Genomic DNA, 24,984 nt, shown 5'->3' with positions numbered 1-24,984 from the left:
GAAATAACAATTACCGACGAGGTCGATCAAAAAGTTTTATGCAACTTGCATTAATTTTGGTCAAGGTGAGAATTTATACTCATGCATGATCATACAGAGGACTTCGTTTATGTTGTAGATTAGTGAAAGAGTTAAAACTTATCAAAAAATCATATTTAGGATCTGAAACATATAGATTGGTATGCAACTCTTTTTAATGTTCATTATCTAATTAACGTTATGTTCCGCCTTCAAGCACTAAAAGGCTTTTACGAAGAATGTACTTAAGCTTGGATCATATGAAAACCAAACAAACCCCAAATGTTTTGAAAGAAAGATTGGCAAGACCAGGAGGATAAAGAATTATAAAGCTTGCAGAGAAGATTGATTTCTTTTTTTTTTATCAAAAGAAGATTGATTTCTTTGCTGTGAAGTTTCAAGTGTGAAATTGATTATGATCACTGCTTCCTTTTTTTTTTTTTGCACTGCTTCCTTGAGATTGCTTATGCTCTTCCTTGCCTTTTCCTTCTTAGGATAGGATATAGCCAAAAGGCCCAAAACGGATTTGTTCACAGAAAGAATGGTGGGGGCTTTACATTAAACTTCAACTTTATGCACATTATTTTTCGTCGGTGACATATTTTTCCACAAAAGTCTTTGTGAGTCGACAGAGTCAACTTTTAGTGATACTTATGCAATTAAACATACAAATTTTCCACGAGTCTCTCTTTGGTTCATTATTGCTCTACATATCTCATCTAGATATCATCTTGGTCCCTCTCTCCACAACACAGATTGCTTCGTCCTTCTTATCATTTCCTTTACAAAAAAAATTGTCTCCTTTACCATTCTTGTTGTATGCTTCTTCATGTTTTGTAAGAAGTTCAGATTCCATCAAGAAAACCAATAAATCGATTTTCCTTTTTATCTACCTCATAAACTTACAGTAAAAAAAAAATTTAAAATGAAGAGGAAAGCGGACGAGCTTTGGAATCCAGTGAGAAAGAATATCATAGTGAAGAACCAAAGCCAAATTCAAGTGCCATCATCACATCCGTCTTCTTTGTCTCTTTTATCATTTCCATCTTCTTCATCTCACAACTTGTAGAATTAGATACCAAAACAACTTGTTTATTATTGAGTCCTTAGACGTGTACTTATACAAGGTAATCAAGCGTAAAGATAACTCCTAAACTATAGGAGATAAGCACAAGCTTATATTTATCTTAAACATATAGTACATATCCTAATACTCCCCCTCAAGTTGGAGTGTGAAGATTAGTCAAACCCAACTTGGACGATAACTCTTCAAATTTTGCGCGCCCAAGAGCCTTTGTTAAAATGTCTGCAACCTGAGAATGTGTCGTGACATGAATTGTCTCAATAGTCTTGGCCTTGACAGCATCTCTCACAGCGTGACAGTCATTCTCCACATGCTTTGTGCGCTCATGAAACACCAGGTTCGCAGCTATGTGGATTGCGGCTTTGCTGTCACAAAAGAAACGCGATGGTCCAGGTTGTTTGATACCCAATCCTTCAAGAAGACGTCGCAGCCATTTTATTTCTTTAAGTGCATCAGACATGGCTCTGTATTCTGCTTCATCTGAAGAGTGCGAGACCGTGTCCTGTTTCTTAGTTTTCCAAGAAATTGGTGAACCTCCAAGCATGACGACATAAGCGCTCAAGGATCGACGAGACGCAGGACACGACGACCAGTCAGCATCGCAGTAGATAGTGAGGGAGAGATCAGGGTTTGACTTGGGCAAAATACCTTGGCCAATGAAACCCTTCAAGTACCGAACCACGCGAAGCGCGACGTCCCAATGAGCTTCTTTTGGGACTTGCATGAACTGTGTCAAGATGTGAACAGCATAGCTCAGTTCAGGCCTTGTGTGACAGAGATATATGAGATGACCAACCAGACGACGATACTGCCTTGGATTTGCGAGCATCGGACTGTCAAGTTTTGGATTAGCAAGTTGATGACCTTGTTCAAGTGGTGTAGCGGCAGGTTTACAGCCTAAATTGCCTGTTTCTGAGACTATGTCGAGAGTGTACTTACGTTGCGAGACAAAGAATCCTTCTGGTCCTCGACTGACTTCAAGTCCAAGGAAGTATTTTAGTTTTCCCAAGTCCTTCATAGAGAAGCATCGACTTAGGTAGTCTTTAAAATTCTGCAACATATGATTGTTGTTACCGCAGATCAAAAGATCATCCACGTAAATGAGAACGTGCATCTCGATTCCATTCTGGACATAGGAGAAGAGAGAGTAGTCATCATATGAATGAATGAAACCAAACCGAAGTAGAGAGTCAGAGAGCTTTTTAAACTAACACCTTGGAGTCTGCTTGAGTCCATAGAGAGATTTCCGAAGACGACAGACTTTCCCTGCGTGTGTGTGGCGAAATCCAGGAGGAAGAAGCATATAGATTTCTTCGTCAAGATCGCCGTGTAAGAACGCGTTGTTGACGTCCATTTGAAAAACTTCCCAGTTCTTTGCAGCGACTAGTCTGAGAAGAGACCGGATCGTGGTCATTTTGACCACAGGAGCGAATGTGTCTTAGTAATCCTCACCCTCGACTTGCTTACTGCCATTGACCACAAGACGTGATTTGTGTCGCTTGATGGTACCGTCAGCATTATACTTGATGCGATAAACCCACTGGCTAGGAATTACGACCTTGCCGGGAGGAAGTGTAACAATGTCCCAAGTGTGTTTCTCTTCTAGAGCATCAACTTCCTCAAACATCGAGTCGTTCCAGACATCTTCCAGAACTGCCTCAGCAAAGTGTTTTGGTTCAACTTCAGCTGTGATAGCAGCGAGAAAGACTTGCTGTCCTGGAGAGAAGTTAGAGTCAGATATAAATTCTGAAAGAGGGTAAGGTGTTGTACCTGAGGCCGTAGACGAGGACTGTGACAGGAAAGAAGTAGGAGCGTGATGGGTATGTAGAACTTGAATGTCGTAGGTGACGTAGTCTTTCAGTTTGACGGACGGAGTACGCTCCCTTTGTCCTCGTCGAGACGTAACAGGTAAAGGGGTTGACGTCGAGGCTGCAGGTGATGTCTGAGCTGTGACTGTTTCTGCTACCAGAACAGAGGAGGCAGGTGATGTCTGAGCTGTGACTGTTTCCGCTTCCGGAACAGAGGAGGCAGGTGCAGCCTGTGGTATAGAAATTTCAACCAGAGAGGGCACTGTTGTTTCTGTCGGAGGCTGATCAACTGGACTTCCCTGTCTGCAACAGTCTGATGTATGGCCCAGTCATGGTCAGGTATAGAAATTGCATGTTGTGGTGGTATTGGTTGTTTCTCAGAGTAGGGAAAGATATCTTCCCAAAATACCATATCTCTTGAAATAATGATTTCTTCAGTTTCCATATCAAACACTTTCCAGCCCTTTTTCCCAAGTGCACAGCCAAGAAACACACACACTCGACTTCGTGGATCGAACTTATCCTTTGTCCTCGACATGTAATGTACGTGACAAGCTGAACCAAATACATGGAGCTGACCATAATCTGGTTTGTGACCGTGAAGAGTTTCATAGGGAGTGCGTCCTTGGTGAAGCTTAGAGGGAGTATGGTTGATTAGATACGCGGCGGTGAGAATGGCTTCACCTCAAAATCTTATAGGTAGAGAAGCTTGAAACAGCAGGGCTCTAGCAATGTTTAAAATGTGCCTATGCTTTCTTTCAACACGCCCATCTTGCTGAGGCGTTGAGACGCAAGAAGTTTGATGAATAATGCCAAGTTCTCGAAAATGATCAGAGAAGCACATGAACTCTGTTCCGTTGTCACTGCGAACGATCTTAACTGATTTGTTGAATTGCTTGTCAGCGTATGTAATGTAGTTTTTCAGAACTGTTTGAACCTCAGACTTTGCGAGCATTAAGTAAGTCGACACTGCTCGTGAATGATCATCAACAATGGTGAGAAAATAAACAGCTCCACAAGTAGAAGGAACACGATACGGCCCCCAAACATCATAGTGGATAAGTGCAAAAATTTCATTTGAATTATTATTGCTATCAGAAAACACCTCTCTGGTTTGTTTAGCTTGAAAACAATTGTCGCAATGACGGGAACTAGTACAGAACTAGAAGAAACAGAAAGCATAGGTAAAGCCGAAACAGCAGTAAAACTTGGGTGTCCTAGACGTTGATGCCAGAGAGCTTGATCCGCAGAGGCGTTGACACTGTGAACTTTAGCCGTGGCGACCTCTGTCAGAAAGTATACCCCATCACGCTCTTCACCTCTTCCAATCAAAGTCCTCGAAAAAATGGTCCTGCAATACACAAACCATATCAGTAAATGTTGCAAAATATCTAGTTTGCTTCAGAATCTTAGAAACTGATATAAGAGTGCAGTTCAATGAAGGCACAAGCAACATATTTTTCAGTGAAACTTTCTCTGATAGAGGACAGTCCCCCATGCTGACAGCGAATGTTTTATTGCCGTCAGCAAACCCAACAGAGCACGGTGCTATGGCGACGATGTTAATCAGCAAAGAGCTGGCTCCAGTCATGTGGTGAGAGGCACCTGTGTCGAGGATAACATCACCATATTGTTTCTTACCAGAAAGCTTGTCACTGGTGTTGGATTTTTTCGTGAATCAATTGAGAGAGAACTCGCCATTGGTCTTGTGTGAAGTCAGGAAACACAGACGAGTTCGCACTAGTAGCATGAGCCGATGCATTCGCAGCTCGGCCACCACCACATCCTCCACCACGACATGTTCCTCTGCCACGAGAACTTTGCTTGTTGCGTTCGGTCCACCAGTCTGGATATCCAACAAGCTGCCAACAGTCTCGTTTTTCGTGGCCATTGCGACCACAGTGAGAACACAGCATAGATCGATCTCGAGTGCGAAGAATTGTATCCGTTCTGGCTGTAGATTGAGTGTCTGATATGGTAATGACATCTGCAGTAGTTGATGACGCATCTTGTTGTTGAGTACTGCAAGTCACGAGCCCCAAAGCATCATGTTGATTCTCGCGACCACGAGCAGACGCAATTATCTGTTCCTCGCGTATTGCTTTTGAGTAGACTTCCTCCAGAGTTGTCAATGGATCGAGCCCGATGATAGTTGTGCAAAGATTGCCGTATCTAACATCATCGAGTCCTAGCAGGAAGTCGTGAACTTTGTCTTCATCTCTTACTTTTGACAAAGTGTCGGCGACTCCACACGTACAAGCCGGTAGTGGTCTGAGAAGAAAATATTCTTCCCACAACGAGCTTAACTTGCCAAAGTATTGAAGAACAGATTGACCATCTTGGCGACATGTAGAGATTTGTCCTTTGAGCTGGTGAAGACGAACTTTGTTGTGAACAGAGAACCTCTGCTTGAGATTGCTCCATAATTGAGAAGAATCAGCAATGAGTGTCACTGTCGATCTGACCTTCGGTTCAATGGAAACTCGAATCCAACCTACGATCATGGAGTTTACTGTCATCCAATTCTCGTAGTCAGCATGATCAGGCGTCGGCTTTTTGATAGTGCCACTGATAAACCCTGATTTGCGTTTGGCCTGCAGAGCATTAAGCATCTCAGTTGACCATTCATTATAATTGTCACCGGAGAGAAGCACCGATTTAATGAGGGCTCCTGGATTGTCGGAGTTAGACAAGGTGTAAGGGGAAATCGGTGGAACGACAGAAACTTCCATCGTGACTCAAGCACAACACGTGTGCGTGTCTCGGCTTTGTTTGCCTTGAGACTTTTGAAAAATTTAGGATAGCTCTGATACCATGTAGAATTAGATACCAAAACAACTTGTTTATTATTGAGTCCTTAGACGTGTACTTATACAAGGTAATCAAGCGTAAAGATAACTCCTAAACTATAGGAGATAAGCACAAGCTTATATTTATCTTAAACATATAGTACTTATCCTAATACAACTACACGATGTCTTTCCAAGCTTTCGCGGGGAAGATGTCCTCATAAATTTTCTCAGCCACCTTAAGAAGGAGTTTAAAAGAAAAGGAACCACACCATTCATTGACAATGAGATCAGGAGAGGAGAATCTATCGGTCCCGAACTCATAAGGGCCATTAGAGAATCTAAGATCACAATCATCTTGATCTCGAGGAGCTATGCATCTTCAAAGTGGTGTGTTGACGAGTTGGTGGAGATTATGAAGTGCAAAGAAGAGTTAGGCCAAACCGTAATCCCCGTTTTCTATAAAATAGATCCTTCTGATGTAAAGAAGCTGACTGGATATTTTGGCAAGGTTTTTGGAAAAACTTGTGTTGGTAAAGGAGGATACTGAAAAATGGAGACATGCTTTGGAGAAGGTGGCCACAATTGCTGGTTACGATTCAAGCACCTGGTTTGTCCGCTTAATTTTTACTTGCTCTTAATCCTTCCAAAACATCAAAATATAATATCAATAAAAAACCTCAAACATAACATAAAGGTATTAGTTCGAAAAATTCTACAACTTATGAACATTTATAACCCTGTAAATTTTACACCAGCTGTTTCGTTATTTATGAACTCCGATTGTTGACATGAAGCAGAAGTAAGCTGCCAAACTTGATAAGTAAGCTGCCAGACTTGAGAATTAAGCTGGCAGACTTGAGAAGTAAACTGCCAGACTTGAGAATTAAGCTAGAAACTTATAAGTTTTATAAGGTTTTATAAGGTTTTATAAGGATTACTATATTGGAGTATTTTATTGAAGAGAAGAAGAAGAGAGAAGAAGACCATTGAAGATATTTTAAAACAATGAATATTTTATTTATTGTGTACTGAGGCAACTTGCCTTTAAATACTTGTATCCAGATCTACAATTAAATTAAGGAAACTATTTTCTCCTCCTCTCTCTTACATTTTGAAATCTACATCTCTCTCATACTTTCCCTTTCCCTCATGTTCTTCATTCTCCAGAAATAAACTCTCAATAATTTTCTCATTCTAACATGGTATCAGAGCAATAAGCTCTTGAACCTCACAAAAGCTTCCGCAAATTTCTTTATTTCTTTCTCAGATTATCTTCAAAATCTATTGGATACATCCTTTTATCCACTGGTCCAAAGGTCTTTCAAAAAAAAAGAAACTCACCAGAACTCAAGATAGAGGAGTATCATATTCTCTGGAACTCAAGAAAGCTTCAGCCATATCAGGAAAAACTTCATCAGAGTCCAGTTTATCTCAAAATCAGTAGGAACAATTTATTGTCCACTGGTCCATATCTCTTCATAAGGAAGAACTCCAACATGGTGTTGTTTCCATAGTACAAGAAGGCTAATGAACAACATAAGAAGCACAGTATGCCAAGAAGAAATGACTTGAATCAAGCCAGGAATGTAATCAAGGAGTTTGAGCATCCATCGATTCAAGGTCGAACCATGTATTCATCTGTCATTGGTGGTTCAAATGAAGAAGGAACATGGAGAAGTACTGATAGTGCAGCTAACACTGATGGTTCAGCAACCATGAGTGACCTACATTCCCTTATCCAAGCCTTTATCTCATCAAAGAAGGCTGGTACACACTCTCTTGACCCTAAACCTATCATTATAGATTCAGGAGCAAACCATCACATGATTAGTGATAGGAACTTGATTAGTGATGTCCAGCCTGCCTCATGGAATGTTCAAATAGCAAATGATGATAAGATTAAGATAGAAGGGATAGGGAACTTGAGGTTGTTTGATAGGGAATCCACTGCCTTGTATATGCCTCAGTTTACATCAAACTTGCTATCTGTGAGAAAGACTACTGTTGATCTGAGTTGTCAGGTTGTCTTCAGACCAGATGAGGTTGAATTTCAAGACTTAAAGACATGCCAAGTGATTGGGAAGGGGCACATTCACAATGAACTCTATCATCTTCAGAAGACAGAGATGTCTAGACCTTCCACTTCTCAGTGTTTGGCTAGTACATCCAGCGGGGTTGATAGCACACTATGGCATGCTAGGTTGGGACATTCTCATGCAAGAGCCCTAAACTTGATGCTTCCAGGTGTGGTCTTCAAGAATGATGATTGTGAAGCTTGCATATTGGGGAAGCATTGTAGAACAGTCTTCCCACAGTCTAGCACCATCTATGAAAGATGTTTTGACCTAGTTCACTCTGATGTATGGACTGCTCCATGTGTGTCCAGAGAGAACCACAAATACTTTGTCACCTTCATTGATGAGAAATCCAAATACACTTGGGTGACACTGATTCCGTCTAAGGACATGGTGTTGGATGCTTTCAAGAATTTCCAGACCCATATCTGCAACCATTTCAATGCCAAGATGAAAATTCTAAGGTCAGATAATGGTGGAGAGTATACAAGTCATGCATTCAAGCAATATCTTGCTCAACATGGGATTACTCACCAGACAAGCTATCCTTACACTCCTCAACAGAATGGAGTTGCTGAGAGGAAGAACATACATTTGATGGAGGTAGCAAGATCAATGATGTTCTACACCAATGTTCCAAAAAGATTCTGGAGTGATGCTGTGATGTCTGCTACTTATCTGATCAATAGAACTCCAACTAAAGTCCTCAACGACATGTCTCCTTTTGAGGTCCTAAACAAGACCAAACCATCTTTGGACCACTTGCGTGTGTTTGGATGCCTCTGTTTTGTGATGATACCTGGGGAGCTGAGGAACAAGCTTGATGCTAAAAGCTCAAAAGCTATGTTCATTGGTTACTCTCCAACTCAGAAGGGGTATAAGTGCTATGATCCAGAGTCAAGAAGGGTTCTTGTCTCAAGGGATGTGAAGTTTGTAGAATCTAGAGGCTATTATGATGGAAAGAGTTGGGAAGAGCTCAAAGATCTTTCTCAATCAGCCTCAGATAGAGCAAACAACCTTAGGAGAGTAATGGAGAGCCTGAGAATCAGTATGCCCTCTTTACCAAGGGTGGAACCTGTCCTTGAAAATGTACCATCTACTGCAGCTGATAGTGTTGAGAGCACTCATCCTAATCATGAGAGGGGCAGTAGAAATGTTGAGCAGTCTACACAAGCTCAATCTGAAGAGAACTCAGTAGCTCATGATCAAGATGAGATGCCATCAGAATCAGATGTTGAGACTCAAGTAGAGGCGCCAAGTGAAGGAAATGAAATAGAACCTGAGCAGATACAGACTCAAGTAGAGGCGCCAAGTGAAGGAAATGAAGCAGAATCTGAGCAGATACAACCTTTGAGAAGGAGTACATGGATCAGGAAACCCTCACAATGGATCAATACAAAAGTTTACTTCAATGCTGAAGCTGTAGCTCACCCAATAAGTGCAGTATGCTCCCTTGCTCAATATCCAGAAGATCATCAAGTCTTCATCAGTGAATTGGATCAGGAATACATTCCAAGAACATATGAAGAAGCTATGCAACACAAGGAGTGGAGAGAATCTGTTGGAGATGAGATGGGAGCCATGATCAAGAATGATACATGGTTTGAGACTGAACTTCGAAAAGGAAAGAAGGCAGTGACAAGTCGGCTTTTCTTCACCATCAAGTACCTAGCTAATGGAAAACCAGAAAGGAAGAAGACAAGGCTGGTTGCAAGAGGATATACCCAAGTCTATGGAGAAGACTATTTAGACACCTTTGCACCAGTAGCTAAGCTCCATACCATAAGAATTCTGCTCTCTTTGGCAGTGAACTTGGAATGGGATCTTTGGCAGATGGATGTCAAGAATGCATTTCTACAAGGAGAGCTTGAGGATGAGGTGTATATGAGACCACCACCTGGTATGGAAGACATGGTCAAGCCAGGAAATGTCCTAAGGCTGAAGAAAGCAATCTATGGATTAAAACAGTCTCCAAGAGCCTGGTATCACAAGCTGAGTACAACCCTCAATGGAAAAGGGTTTGTAAAGTCAGAAGCTGATCACACACTCTTTACCCTCACAAGTAAGCAAGCAATTGTGGTGATTCTGATCTATGTAGATGATATCATCATCACAGGAAGTGACAAGGAAGGTATCATCTCTACTAAAGTTTTTCTTAAGTCTACCTTTGATATTAAAGATTTGGGTGAGCTAAAGTACTTTCTAGGGATAGAAATATGCCACTCTAAACAGGGGCTTTTCTTATCTCAAAGAAAGTACACACTTGACCTTTTAAAAGAGGCAGGTGAACTTGGAGCAAGAGTAGCTAAGACACCACTTGAAGAAGGTTACAAGGTCTTGCGTGATGGGGAGTTTGAGGATACTCCATTTGGCGACTTCAAGCTCTATAGAAGGATGGTTGGGAAGCTAATCTATCTCACCATACAAGACCAGACATCTGTTTTGCTGTGAATCAAGCCAGTCAACATATGCAAGCACCAAAGGTTCATCATTGGAATATGGTGGAAAGGATCATGAGATATCTAAGAGAGGCTCCTGGTCAAGGTGTTTGGATGGGTTGCAATAAGAGTACAGAGATAGTGGGATATTGTGATGCTGATTGGGCTGGTGATAGAGTAGACAGGAGGTCAACAACATGCTATTGTACTTTCGTTGGAGGCAACCTAGTCACATGGAAGAGCAAGAAGCAAAAGGTGGTATCATGTTCAAGTGCAGAGGCAGAGTATAAGGCAATGAGGAAGCTAACTAGTGAACTCATTTGGATCAGGAACCTGCTAAGAGACTTGGGCATAAAAGCAACAACACCAATCACAATGCATTGTGATAACCAGGCAGCTATCCACATAGCATCAAACTCAGTATTCCATGAAAGGACTAAACAAATTGAAGTTGATTGTCACAAGGTGAGACAAGCTGTGGAGCAGAAGATCATTTTACCCTGCTATACTAGAAGTGAAGATCAGTTAGCTGATATCTTCACCAAGGCAGCAAGCACTAAAGTCTGTGAGTTCATTCATCCAAAATTGAGACTCATAGACCTCTCATGTCACTGATATCTCATTCATGAAGTGTTCTACTCTTTTTCCTTGACTTGGGTTTTCTCCCAAAGGGTTTTACCTAGTTGAGGTTTTAATGAGGGAATACTTCATGGCTTCCAAGCTTGACTTGTTCCATATGGTCAAGCTTGAGGGAGAGTGTTGACATGAAGCAGAAGTAAGCTGCCAGACTTGAGAAGTAAGCTGCCAGACTTGAGAATTAAGCTGCCAGACTTGAGAAGTAAACTGCCAGACTTGAGAATTAAGCTAGAGACTTATAAGGTTTTTTAAGGTTTTATAAGGATTACTATACTGGAGTATTTTATTGAAGAGAAGAAGAAGAGAGAAGAAGACCATTGAAGATATTTTAAAACAATGAATATTTTCTTTATTGTGTACTGATGCAACTTACCTTTAAATACTTGTATCTAGATCTACAATTAAATTAGGGAAACTATTCTCTCCTTCTCTCTCTTACATTTTGAAATCTACATCTCTCTCATACTTTCCCTTTCCCTCATGTTCTTCATGTTCTTCATTCTCCAGAAATAAACTCTCAATAATTCTCTCATTCTAACACCGATTGGGGTGTGAATTCAAATAGAGATCTTAAATTTGAGAGTTTTGTGTATTTTAAGTTTTAACATCTTTCAAAATTGTGTACAAAACATGAAATGTGACTTTTTTTTCATGTATTGAGAGAATAATGTTTCTATCTTTCCTCTGCTTAGGGATAATGAAGCGGCCATGATCGAGGAAATAGCCACTGATGTTTCAAACAACCTGATTAATTCTGGGCCATCAAGTGCTTTGGACAGCTTAGTTGGGATGTAAGCTCACATGGAAAAGATGAAACCGCTTTTATGTCTAGATTCCAATGAAGCGAGGATGATAGGGATTTGGGGTCCGTCTGGAATTGGTAAAAGCACCATCGCCAGATTTCTATTTAGCCAACACTCCCATGACTTCCAACTTAGTGTCTTCATGGAGAATATCAAAAGATACTATCCAAGACCTTGTTTCGATGAATACAGCGCCCAACTGCAATTACAGAAAGAGTTCTTATCTCAAATAATCAACCACGAAGGTGTCAGTATTTGTCATTTAGGAGTTGCACAAGACAGGTTAAAAGATAAGAAACTGTTAGTTGTTCTCGATGACGTGGACCATTCAGCGCAACTAGATGCCTTGGCGAAAGTACCTTCGTGGTTTGGTCCTGGAAGTAGAATTATCGTCACAACGCAAGATAAGAAAATTTTGAATGCACATGGGATTAACCGTATTTACAAGGTTGATTTCCCACATTTTCGTGAGGCTCTTGAAATTTTCTGCATGAATGCTTTTTGTCAAAATTCCCCATATGATGGCTTTCAAGACCTTGCTTGTGAAGTTACATACGTTGCTGGTAATCTCTCTTTGGGTCTAAGGGTTATGGGATCTTATTTTAAAGGAATGCACAAGGAGTGGGAAGAGGAGCTACCGAGGTTAAGAACCAGACTTGACGGAGAAACAGAAAGTATTTTAAAGTTCAGTTATGATGCCTTATGCGAGGAAGATCAAGCTTTATTTCTTCATATAGCCTGCTTTTTCGACGACCAACATATTGATAAAGTGGAAGAGTGTCTTGCACATAATTTCGATGGTGTGAGAGGTCGTCTTCGAGTTTTAGATGAGAAATCTTTCATAACCTTCATCTGGGGATATATAAAGATGCATGATTGCTAGCACGTTGGGTAGAGAAATTGTTCGTAAACAATCCCCTAATGAACCTGGCCGGCGTCAGTTTTTGGTTGATGATGGAGATATTTGCCAAGTACTACGTAATGATACAATAGTAAGTTTCACATTACTCCTACACTGCAGTTCTCCCTGAAAATTTGATAACAATACATTGCTTATTTATCTTGGTGCTTTTCAGGGTAGTCCAAGTGTTCTAGGAATAAATTTGAAGATAAGTGATGGAGCCTTTGAAAGAATGTCCAATTCTTAAGACTTTCTTTTGTGATAAAAATCACCCCAGTCCATATATACTAGAAAGTCTGAATTGCCTACCTCGAGAAGTTAGATTACTGCATTGGAGCAAATTTCCGATGACATGTCTGCCTTCTAATTTTAATCCGGAGTACCTGGTGGAAATATTTATGAGTTATAGCAACCTTGAGAAATTGTGGGAAGGAAATAAAGTAAGTACATATATAAAAAATGATTTTGGAGTAGGGTGTATGGAGATGCTTAAAAGAGTAGTGAAGAATGTTTATGATAAGGGGGTGATTCTGAGGCAAAAGCTTTGGCTTTGGTTCTGTTTGGTTGTTGGAGAGATTTCGCCAGCGAGTTCGGCACTTGATTTTCACCAGTATGGCTTCTTCACATGATCTGGAGGTATAAATAGATCAGTTTTTCAGCATATTGGGAGTTTTGGTTACAACCTTCACGTGTGAGTAATATGAGTAATGTTTATGATAAAATATCTTGGAGTTTTTCTTATGATTTGTCCAAATGGATTACTAACCTTTATGCCGTTCGAGTTTGGTAGTTACTAGAATCGATTGTTGCTTTTTTTTTTTGTTTGTGAAAACTTGAATGGTTTGATCTATTTTCTGCTCACAGGTAAGATCATCTCTGTTTGCTGCAGGTTACTTTTGTGAAGTAGCAGATGACTTTGCATTGGTTGTTTTTGGGATGCTACATGACATGGTGAAACTTCCGGAGTTAATGCCAAAGACCAGGTTAGCTGCTGTGCGAGTTTTTGCAAAAATGGGATGCTCACATGCTATTTCTAACAGAGCATTCAAGGTTCCCCATTCCATCTGCTTCTAATACTCAAAAAATATTTTCACTTATAGTATGCTATTAAGAGATTTCTGGTAAAGAAAAACTTGATAGAATGGAGTTTAATTTCACTTTTGTTGCCATTTTGAGAGTTTCAAACTTTGTGATTGGAGTATCTATTCTCATGATGAAAGTCTGCTAGTGTAGGGACGGACTATCATAGTTCATTAACTGAAGTCATCTGTGTTACTGCAGATCTGTATGAAGCTATTGCTGCTGGAGGGTCATCAAACGAGGAAAATTTGGTTCCATTCCTGGTTTCTTTGACCAAGCTTGCTTCAAGATCTACTCATCTTGCTTCTGAACTTGTATGTTCTTCTTGCACTCAATATGTTCGCCCTTTTTAAAATTAAATCTGTAACTATAGAAAACTAAAAGATGAAATGAAAATTTCTTATTAGACCGACAAGATATTTATAGTCTTATTCTCCCGTTTCTAAAATCCTGACACTCTTTTCTGAGAGTTTTGGTCTTCACTGGATGGCTGATGGAAAGTGAAAAACCCTTTTTTTTTATTTTTGTATAGATAAAGAGAAAAAATCTAATATTATCGAATGTGGGTACAGGTAGAGGTTATTGTTTGATCCAAAAATGGTGTTTATGCTGGTAGTGTTTGTTGAATCAATACAATAAAAGAATCTAAAGATAAAAGATTAGATTCTTGAGGTTTAAAAGAAATTTTAAAGAATCAAATGAGAAATGAACATCTAAAAGAATTTATAGATCAAAGATTGTTTTACAATCTTTTTTTTTTTTTTTTTTTTGAACAAAAAAAAAGATTGTTTTACATGTAAGATTACAAATGTAAATAAGTCTAAGAATTCATAAACTCTTTGTAAGAAGTGTTAGGTCTAAAAAAGGGAAAGAAGAGCTCTCCTTTGTTCAAGAGAGATATCTCTTTATTTATACAAAGATATGTTTAGGGTTTTCTAACCAAATGGGCCTAGTTCCTTGTCTTATGGGCCTTGCTAGAGGATCAAGATCCACCCCCAACAATAAGCCCCCCCAAAGTTCGTTGAGAGAGACGAAGTCGATCTCTGCGAACTTTATGAATAGGGTTTATTAGACAATGAACTAGGCACGTACCCATGTCGCAGATGATCGTCATGAACGGGACGTCATGGTAAGGTTTCCACAAATGAAGTGTCATGGACGGACCGTCCCGGGCGAGCTGTCATCGGCATACTTCTGATTCCGATCGGACTTCTTACTCCGGGATGGTTGCTCGAACGATCTGTGAAGACAGTGTTCTGAACCACCGGAGCAAGTTGCCATGGATGAAGCGTCAATCGACTAACTGCCAAGAACAAGTTGCCATAGACATCATTATGAACGTACCACCATGGACGAACCGTCACAATCAAATCACCACGGTGGACATGTCTTCACGGTATTGTTGCGATCCATATGTAGATGGAGTGGTCCCATGATGAAGTCTCGAGCTTTGATGAGTAGGAGACGCGTAGACGTCAAACGTGATGCTGAGATCGTTTTGACAAAATGTCTTTGCCGAGAACCTTGGTGGGATGATTGTCATAAGATGATGAGATGATTGATTAATCATTATCACCCCACTTGTGTCGAGATGATATCTCACGTCTTTTCTCAAAGGTAAATCTTGGTTCTCATCCTCTAAGTGTGTTGCTGCTCGTGTTGACCACGTCCAAAGTCAAGTTACAAACAAGGCTCAACCTCTAATGCTCCATCAATAGTGACGTATCCAAGTTCTCCAGCACTAGAAACTTTTAAAAAAAAGTGGAGAGCATATATGGATTGCCACGTTCAGGCCATTTGAGAATACGACACAAGCGAAGACACAAAGCCTCAGATGCTTGTTTCTTCCTCACCACCAAAGATAAGCTCCTTTATTAAATCATTACATGCTTTAATCACTTTTGAAATTGTAGCTTTCGTTTAAAATATTAAACGGCTCATGAGCATTAAGCAAAAATAAGTTTCCATGGCTTGCTTATCAATCATATAAGACTTGATTATCTCTTTTGTTCAAACTCAATCTGATGATCATCATGTTCTTTGTGAGCCAGAATCAATTGCGACAAATGACAAGCACAGATTCCGACTCTCACGACGAGCTTACCGCAACCGGCACAAGCTTGAGACAAGAAGAGAGAATTTGATGAGAACAATCTCTGGAGTTGAGCTGCTGATCTGCTCCTGCTAACGATTAGAGGCTTAGGGATTTATGTTCCCAACACCACCATCATACATTCTTGCTCTGCCTCTTGCTTCCATTTCATGACTCGGCTCGGGCTTGTGCTTATGAGGATTGGAGCTCGAGCACCCGCTTTGGCATGCTCCAGCCTGTTACTGCCCTTGTTATGATTCCATTCATCTTCACAAGATCACTACAACAAAAAGGTCAAATCGCGTCCCCTCGAAATAGGCAATCTTGTCTTAAGAAAGGTCTTCGAAAACACTAAGGAGTGGAAAGCCGGCAAGCTTGGAGCCAACTGGGAAGGACCATACAAGATAATCGAAGTCATCAAACCAGGAGTATACCGCCTCGAGACTTCAACAGGCGAAGCAATACCGAGAGCTTGGAACTCCAAACATCTCCGCCTCTTCCACCCTTAGTCAAAACGAACGCCTTACCGAGTAAATGCGCCCCAAAGGCCACTTTTACTCGCCTCTCGCCGAAAAAAAAATAAAAAAAAAACCTCCTCCCCGAGGAATCGATCTCCGAAGCAGACGATCACTTAAGCGATGCCGATATGAGCATGCCCCGGCTTCTCGAACAAGCGTATCGATACTCGCATCCCACGTTGGATATGTCCTGATCAGACACGTATTCACGGGAGTCGACCGTGTTGCGATTTAAACCAACACGGCCAAGACAATGACTCCAACTCACCCTGTAATTTACTAAGTAAGGTCTGACCTACCGAACGCTTGAAAATTAAGTTAGGGTCGATTTGGAACCGTCAACGTCGAGAACTCATAATTAAAAACGAAACTCAAATGACGAACGATCGCGAGTCAAAGAAATCGACCGAGACAAAGTCATGACGAGCTTAACACTACAACGATTCGATATCTCGAATAACGTTTATACTAAACAAACAGTCACTTCGAATCTTGAGAGATCATGCATTTGATAGACAAGTACGATAAAAGACAAACAGTTAATACGATTCGAAGAATTGGAAATAACAAAAGAGAAACAACAAAGTAGAAGTCTCGAAAGGCAAAAGTCTAAAAAGCAACAACACAAGTCCTCCGGGACTCAAAAGAAACAACAAGCAAAAAAGACTAAGCTTCCCGATCACTCTCGCGATCGTTGAGGACGGAGAGCTCCGAAGCCCTGACGCTTGACTCACGAGCAGCCGGAGAAACATACACTTCGTCTGATCTCGGGACGATCTCTGGATCAGCCAAAGGACCTTCGAGAAGAGGCGTCGGGTCTTCGCGCCGCTCTTCGATCGGATGAGTAGGCGGAACGTGAAGACTCACTGCAGTCTCCGGATCGATCAAGCCGGCGTTGGACCCATACGGATCGAGACTCGCCAAGATTCGAGCATCCACAAACTGAGAGTCCAATACGAGAGGAGAAAGTGTGAGATCTTCCTCGGGTATCTCGCCCACCCTAAGCTTCTCGGCTTCCTCCTCGTACTTCTTCTCTTGCTCGGCGAATATCTCGATAGTAGCTTACGAGATGTCACTCCCAGCCCTCTTCAAAGCCTCAAGGCATTTCCTGGTTCCGAAGGCTTGGCTATGAAGCAACCGGGCCTCCTCATAGGGACCTCGTCGCTCTTCTCGGGAGCGAATCCTAGCGAAGCGACGATTAGCTTTCGCAGCCATCTCGGCCTCAACTCTTCCTCTTTCCCTCGTCACTTCCAGGATCCTGGAATCTCTAAGGCGCCTCATCTCTCTTTCATGAGACGCAGCGAGCGAAACCTTCTCGCTCTCAAGTTCGGCGTTCTTCCGCTCGAGCTCACGAACGACTCCTCGGGATACCTCCAACTCGGCTTTGAGCTCATCTCTTCGAGCAATGATGCGAGCAACCATCCCATTAAGCCTCTCGACGTCAGCCCTCGATGCATTCAGCTGGCGAGCAGAAGCTTCCTCTTTCTCCGCATGCTCCTTCTTAGCCAGCTCGAGTTCGCCCAAATCTCCCTTCAGGGCAGCGTTGTACTTATCGATCACGACGTTCGTCGCGCTATCCCCCTAAACAAACGAGGAGATGAAAATGTAAGAAAAAGTTAAAGAACGAAACAAAAAAAAGAGAGGAGAAGGGACCGAGCCATTTACCAGCAGCTTGGCCCTCGCGGCTTCCTCGTATTCACCCCCAAAGATGAGGTCCTTCACAGTGGGCAAAGGTTTCGCCCTCCCCCTTAATTGGCGAAGGAACTCTCCACACTTCTCGGAAACGTACACTAGAGGGGCCGGTCCCTCATAGTGGAACGAAACCTTGTCTGGAAAGTTGACTCCGGGCACCCTCCTCAAGATAGCGGAGCTGCGAGAAGAAGTGCCGATCTGAGCAACCCCTTCCCCAATGGGAACCGAAGTTCCCTCGCGAGAAGACGCCAGAATAGGAGATCGCGCCTCATCGCCAACCTCGTCGTTACGTCTCCTGATCAAAAGCAGCGACTCTTCGCTGTCTTCTTCAGAACCGTCCGGACGGGCGGCGTTAAGAGGAATTTCAGATTCCTCCCCTTCACCAACTTCCGCCGCGTTGTCCCGTTCTCCCGAGATTTCAGCCTCAGAAGCCTCCTCTTCGGGTTGAAGCTCTTCTTCTTGAACATCACCTCCCTCAATCTCAGTCGGTTCTTCGAGGTTCCCCGACTGCTCATCAACGGGCTTCTTTGTCCTCTTCTTCTTCTTCTTCTTCTTCTTCTTCTTCTTCTGGGGTTCACCAGAAGGAGGAACGTCGCTCGCCTCCTCGGCGCTCCCCTCGACTCCCGAGCCGCCCCTCTTCCTTTTTTTACCATTCCCCGCGTTTCTAGCGCAAGAAGGGGGAACCTCATCAGTTCGAGGAACCGTCGTCGAGGGTCCTTCCTCGCTGGCCAGTCCCAGCTGGGCGGCTAACATCGCGCTCAAATCGGGAAGAGTTCCCATCCTCTTTGCTTCAGAAACTTGCTTCTGGATGTCTAGTCGGTTGGTGCGAATAGGAAGAACGGTCGGAAGATCAGATCTCCACTCTCCTGAAAACATAAGGCAGAAAGGTCAGGACGCGACAAATAAACTTTGCGATCAAAAAAATAACCAGAAACGGCGAGAGAACGCACTTCGAGCGATCCGGTCCTTAAGCTCGCGAATCTTCTCGACGGTAATCTCGGACCAACGGTAGATCCGAAGCAAAGCAACGGCTCGAACGCTCTTCAGGAAATCCTCAGGATAGACTGGAGACGTGGGATGGCCAACTGCGAGCACAACAAAAAGAAAGTTTCGTTAAGATCAACAAAATCAGACGTAGCTCTCGACAAGATATTCTACCACAAGAACGGTTCCATAGGACCCGATAGTCCTCTCGAGGAGGCTCCTCGAAAGCCGAGTCGTCGGACTTGATGAAAAAGTAGGAACGCTGCCAATTCTGCGTTTTGTTTGGATGACCGGCGCACACATTGCAGTTTGGTCGCATCTTCACCGAGTAGGTTCCGTCCTTCATATCGGTAATCGAGGTCATCTCTTCGAACGACCTGACGCTCATCGGCATGTCAATCTCCTCCGCTAGAACTGGTAGAGTGACGGCTAGTCGCAGCGAGCCGTTCAGTAACTGACTAATCGCGACATCTCGCCGCCTGGCGTACGCGGTGATCAGTCGCGGGATGGGAAACCAACAGCGAGTGTCATCCTGGAAATAAGACTCGTATACTGTTTGGTACCCGATCGGAGGAGACCAAGGCCTTTGCTCCTTCGTAGGAATGAGGAAGGTCACGCCTGTAGCGTTCTTGGCCCGAAGAACCCTCTTCACGCTCCTCAGGGTCGACTTAGTCTCCTCCACACCGTCCCAATCTTGACCAGCCACGAAAGCATGGCACAATAAGTCAGGATGTAGTCGTGGAAGCTCCTCGAAAATCCCTTCGGGATAGAAGGTCGTCGGAAACAACTCGGCTTCAGAATCGTCGTCTTCCGAAGGATCGTCTTCCACTGTGCGAGCCCTCAAGGTAATCGAGTCAACGGGCACCGCCCCGCTCTGTCCGTCTCTCGCACACTCCGTCGGATCCCTCACGGTGACGTTCTCGCTCCCTTCCCTCGCAAGCCTTGTAGCATCTGCGACCAAAAGCCTCTGGGAGCGAGACAAATCGACTGTGTCCATCATCGCCTGGTGATGAGTCGACTCGAGATCCCCGATACAACCTCCGTCAGGAACCTTTGCCGGAGCTGATGCCGCCACAACTGATTTCCCCTTTTGCTGCCTCGATAACCCCTGAGCCGACGACATGGTAGAACAAGGCGGCGAAGAACGCGTCGAATGAAGGCTATAACACTTAGAGAGATAAAAGAAGGAGAGAGAGAAAATACCTTTGATCGCGGAGGAAACTTGAAGAAATGAGAGGGGATCTGCGTATTTATAAGGAAGAGAGAGGGGGGAACTCGAGGCATCATCATTAGGTTTATTCGGGCCTAGATGGGCCTCGAAACTCTCCCTAAAAATCCAGCGGACCCTCGCGACGTTTCGACTTCTCGGCGCATTTAAAAGAGAAAAAGGGGGGGGGGTATTCGAGGTGTCGTCATTAAGTCTAAACGGGCCTAAATGGGCCTCGAAACTCTCCCAAATGTCCAGCGGACCCTCGCGACGGTTCAGCTTCTCGTCTAAATCGGATGTCGGTCCTCTTAAAATCAGAATAAACCAACGGTTAATCTAGATATGTCAGTCGGGATCAGAATATCCGCGACTAATCGACCTTAAGCGGAAATATTCCAGAATCCTCCCTGCGACACAACGATCAAAAGGAGCGATAAAGCCTCTACTGCTTGCTTCCGAGAGAACGACGCTGGGCGACTCATCGACCAACCGCTCCAACCTTCCGACAGGCCTCCTATTCCCTCAAACCTTCGAACCTTAGAATCCATCACGAGCCAGAAAGCACTTCGCTCACTAATGGACTGGGGGGGACTTACTGTAGAGGATGGATTTGACCATCCCACAAGGCCCGAGGAATAGAAAGGCCTGGCCCGGATTAGGTAGTGCGACGGCTCGATCGGTCGGCTCAAGAGTTAGGTCTCTCGGCTTGACTCTTGAGTACTTTTAGTCAATCATCGTCGACTGAAGTATATTCGGCTCAGCGGCTGCTCGGACGCCTACGGGCTTCTCGGCCCAGCAGAGGAGGCCCACCAAGATGGCGTAAAATAGGTCAAGGATGAGGCATCAGGACGTCTATATAAGGGAAAGGGGAGACAACGAGAGAAGGATCCGAAATCACTGACTAACACTTGGCGGCTAGATTAGGGTTTTCACCTTTGCTTCATCTCGCCGTTAGTTGTACTTTTCCGGTAGCTCATCAAGCCACCGGCTCCCTTTCTGTCGTACTCTCTTCGTTTCCCTTGTAACCGACTGAACGTTTTCTCCGACCATAAATAAGACGTCTTTGTTAAAACCCATATCTTTTTTATTACCATTTTCCGATCAAACAGTTATCATGCCATTTCTTGGTGAAGATAAGACCACTCATGTTCGAGCTGCGGTACTAAGATGTCTTCACTTCCTCACTAAAAGAGGGATGTGCTTCTCTCTTGTCCATGAAAGAGAAACTGCAAAGTTTTCCATCTTACTTAAACAAGAAGAGCTCTCACCGAATATGCAACTTAAAAGCTCTTCAAGTTTTTCAAAAGGGTGATGCATAAACCAGATATGTAATTTTTGTTTTGTTTCAGATTGAGATACTTACTTTCTTTGATGTTAATGCAGATACTTGTCTACAAACAATGCATGGCTGATGCATCTGAATTACATCAGCTCATAGCTATTGTTGAGATTGCTTCCCATTCTCAAATATTCTCAAGCAACTGTTTAACTATCAGTATTTTGGTGAGTATCTGAAAAGATATAGTGCGGACAGCAGAGAAAAGATCAGTTGAGGTTTCTTCAACATCTCTTCCGCTGCGGCTTGTTGGATTAATCATGGACAGGATTACCTTACTGTCACGATTGTGTTCCGATCCCTGTCAAGTTGACTCTGCACTAGTTGGTGAGGTTCAAAACCTCTTCAATGTTCTCCACCGTTTAGTGGGAAAACATTCTGAATTGAGACTTCTAGTGCTTGACAAAGTCAGGTTACTCCTTTGGTTATATAGTGAGCTTAACTGATGGCTTAAGAAAAACAGATAGATCTCATGAACTGCTGCTTGGTGTCATCAATTGTAAAGGCAAAAGTGGGACAGTCGTGATGGTTCTGTTTTGTCTCAAGTTTACGAAAAAGTGAAGGTTCATGCAGCTTCTTTGATTGCCACACACAAATGATGTTTGCTTTGCTATTACATCCTCCAATTCTTTGGGGATTACCTGTGAATGATGAAGATGGACACTCTGGCGTCTCGCTGCTGATATATTGGACTCTGGAATCGTTTCTCTTGAATGCTCGGCTCAGATTTTAACTGAGAGAAGCTACTGGCCTGCTTATAGAGCTGGGGTTTACGCAGGGTGCGTGGGTCACATCTGCTTTGATTTTTGACAAGCTTAAGACCAATATCAACTGTTTTTGGTTAAAGTTATTTAACTTATTTATCTCACGCTGAAGGGAAGTTCCAATTGCTTCTCATGTTAAGGAAATACCTAAGACATTATGGACTTCTATGTAAATACATAACTATACGATTTACCCTACTTGTATGTCTTGTATAAATACCTTGTACACATCTAATAAAGTAATTATTCAGCCTACCTTCTATATGGTATCAGAGCTTTGATCTAACCTAAGCCGCCATCTCTCAAACTTTCAAAATTTTCTTTTCTTTCAATTCACGATGTCTGGATCTACAAACTCACTGGCATCCATGGCTGAGACCATCACGTGACTGGGCTGGAGACAGCGACGACTACGTCTCCACAAATGGCTACATCGTTTATCTTGGCACACATCCACTGTCTTGGTCATCGAAGAAACAGAAAGGGGTCGCGCGGTCATCCACGGAAGCTGAGTACCGTGCTGTCGCTAATACTGCAGCTGAGCTCCGATGGATATGTTCTCTTCTCACGGAACTTGGCGTTTCGCTTCCATCCTCCCCTACAATCTACTGTGATAACATCGGTGCTACCTATCTCTGTGCAAATCCTGTTTTCCATTCTCGTATGAAACACATTGCGCTTGACTACCACTTTGTTCGTGGTCAAATCCAGAATCATGCTCTTCGAGTTGTTCATGTATGGACTCACAATCAGCTGGCCGATGGGCTAACCAAACCGCTTCTGAGGACCTCATTTCAGACTTTACGAGACAAGATTGGTGTCACCAAGGTTCCACCATCTTGAGGGGGCGTGTTAAGGAAATACGTAAGACATTAAAGACTTCTATGTAAATACATAACTATACGATTTACCCTACTTGTATGTCTTGTATAAATACCTTGTACATATCTAATAAAGTAATTATTCAGCCTACCTTCTATATCTCATGCCTAGTGTGAGTTTCAAGTTAGTCAATTGGTTGAGAAGTAGCGGTTATTTACCAGAACTCTGTAAAGAATCACCTGGAGAGTTTACTCACTGCGTAGCTCTTCAGGAAGCGTACATGAATGTTGGGGAATGTTGGGGAACATTACAGCATCATCGAGGGAGGTGTTCTGTTTCCAAACCTGGTTCTAAAGACACGAGTACTGGAAACTGTGATTGATCTCGTGGAATGCCTTGGACTGCTGAACCAAGATATCTGCAACAAGAAGCAGGTGAAGGTGACTGGTTGTAATTCTCTGCAACAGCTTCCTCGTATCTCTCTATTCTGCTTCAAAAGTTGGCGAAGGAGTTTGATATGTTAGGTGCATATTTTGTTGACATAGACGAGAGCAGCTCTAGCAATATCACAACTCTTTCACTTAGCTGTTCAGTTCTGCCTTTTTCTGCTGGAATTGTTCCTTTTCATGACATTTTGGTTCCTTTCACTTCACAAAGTGGTGTTTGCTCGAGGCTTGTGCAAGGTTTAATTCAACGGCTGTGGAAGGTGGACCCTGAAACCCGCGAAAAGCTTAACGTACTCGTGAAGGAAAACGAATCACTAAACTGTTTCCACCTGCAACCTAGGAATCATGTTTTGAGAGTTTGTGGCAAGGTGAAGATTCTGCTCACTATTTGCGGAGATGTTCTTGCATGCATTCATGGATTCCAGAATCAGTCTAATGTAAATCACAAAGAGGAGATTATGTCTGAGATTACCAAAAGTTGCAGGAATCTACTTTCACAAGCAATTATGAAATGGATGCAGATTCCTTTTGGCATTCCAAGTATTTCTTCAACATAAGGTATTCTCATAGTGTTAACTTACAAATAACTCTAAGAAAATCAAAATTGAATTTGATGATGGATGGTACTAAAGTGAAAGATGTGAACAAGAGTATCTTCTCGGCTAAATATGTTTTCGTTTGTTTTTAATTTTAGGCTTTGTGTTGGTGCCGAGCTATTTGCTCTTACTTCGGACATCAGCAAGAGCACTCCTGATACAATTTCAGTATAACAAGGATTTCAGCTGTCACTGGATCTTTGTCTTCAGTTGAAAAACATACAACAACGGCGAGTCCCTCTTCGCCTAACCAAACTGTATTGTCTCCTCTATATATACCAAACTAGCTTATCACACTCCTACTCAATACGGTGAAACCAAGATATCTTATTCACCTTGGAGAGATGAAGATATGGTAGAAATGAGTAACAATCTGTTTCATCATATGCTATTACAAAGTCTGGAAAGAAGAAGCAAAATTCAGGTCGGTTTGATTGGAGCAACAATGGTGTTTCTGCGGTTGTGCAGTTCGACCCAAATGAGTGAGGACAAGGGTTCTCGAGCTGCTTGCTAGATGTTTCGCGTTTCCCACCAGATGGTTCTTATCAAATAAAATGGATAAGCTGCAACGTTGATCAACATGGTTCTTACTGGAATCTTTTACCTCTCAATGGCAAACCTGTGTTTACCGTTAAGAAAGCTTCATGACTAGTCTCTAAAACCACAGATCCTAGTTTTGACATGTTGAAAGATCCAAGGAGGATCTTGTTTTGGGGAAAACAAGGAAAGAGACAGAGAATGGCTTGGTTGAGGAGCTCAAGACTAATCTCAAGATTTGCAGCTGAGATTGAGTAACCACTTGGAATGTCTGGTCAATCTTTATGCCAAGGATTCTGGACACTAGACCGTATTAATGCTTTTGGTTTTGAGAATATTTCATAAGCTGCACATA

The 24,984-nt window shown here is 42.7% G+C and overlaps 1 pseudogene; it reads left to right on the top strand.

Moving 5' to 3' along the window:
• Nucleotides 1-219: 219 nt before the first annotated feature.
• Nucleotides 220-24,740, top strand: LOC106384696 (annotated as a pseudogene).
• The last annotated feature ends 244 nt before the right edge of the window (nucleotides 24,741-24,984 follow it).

The sequence above is a fragment of the Brassica napus genome, chromosome C3 (assembly GCF_020379485.1).
Source record: "Brassica napus cultivar Da-Ae chromosome C3, Da-Ae, whole genome shotgun sequence".
Taxonomy (NCBI): Eukaryota; Viridiplantae; Streptophyta; class Magnoliopsida; order Brassicales; family Brassicaceae; genus Brassica; species Brassica napus.
The sequence above is the reverse complement of the archived record's forward strand: the minus strand, read 5'-3'. Positions and strand labels throughout refer to the sequence as shown.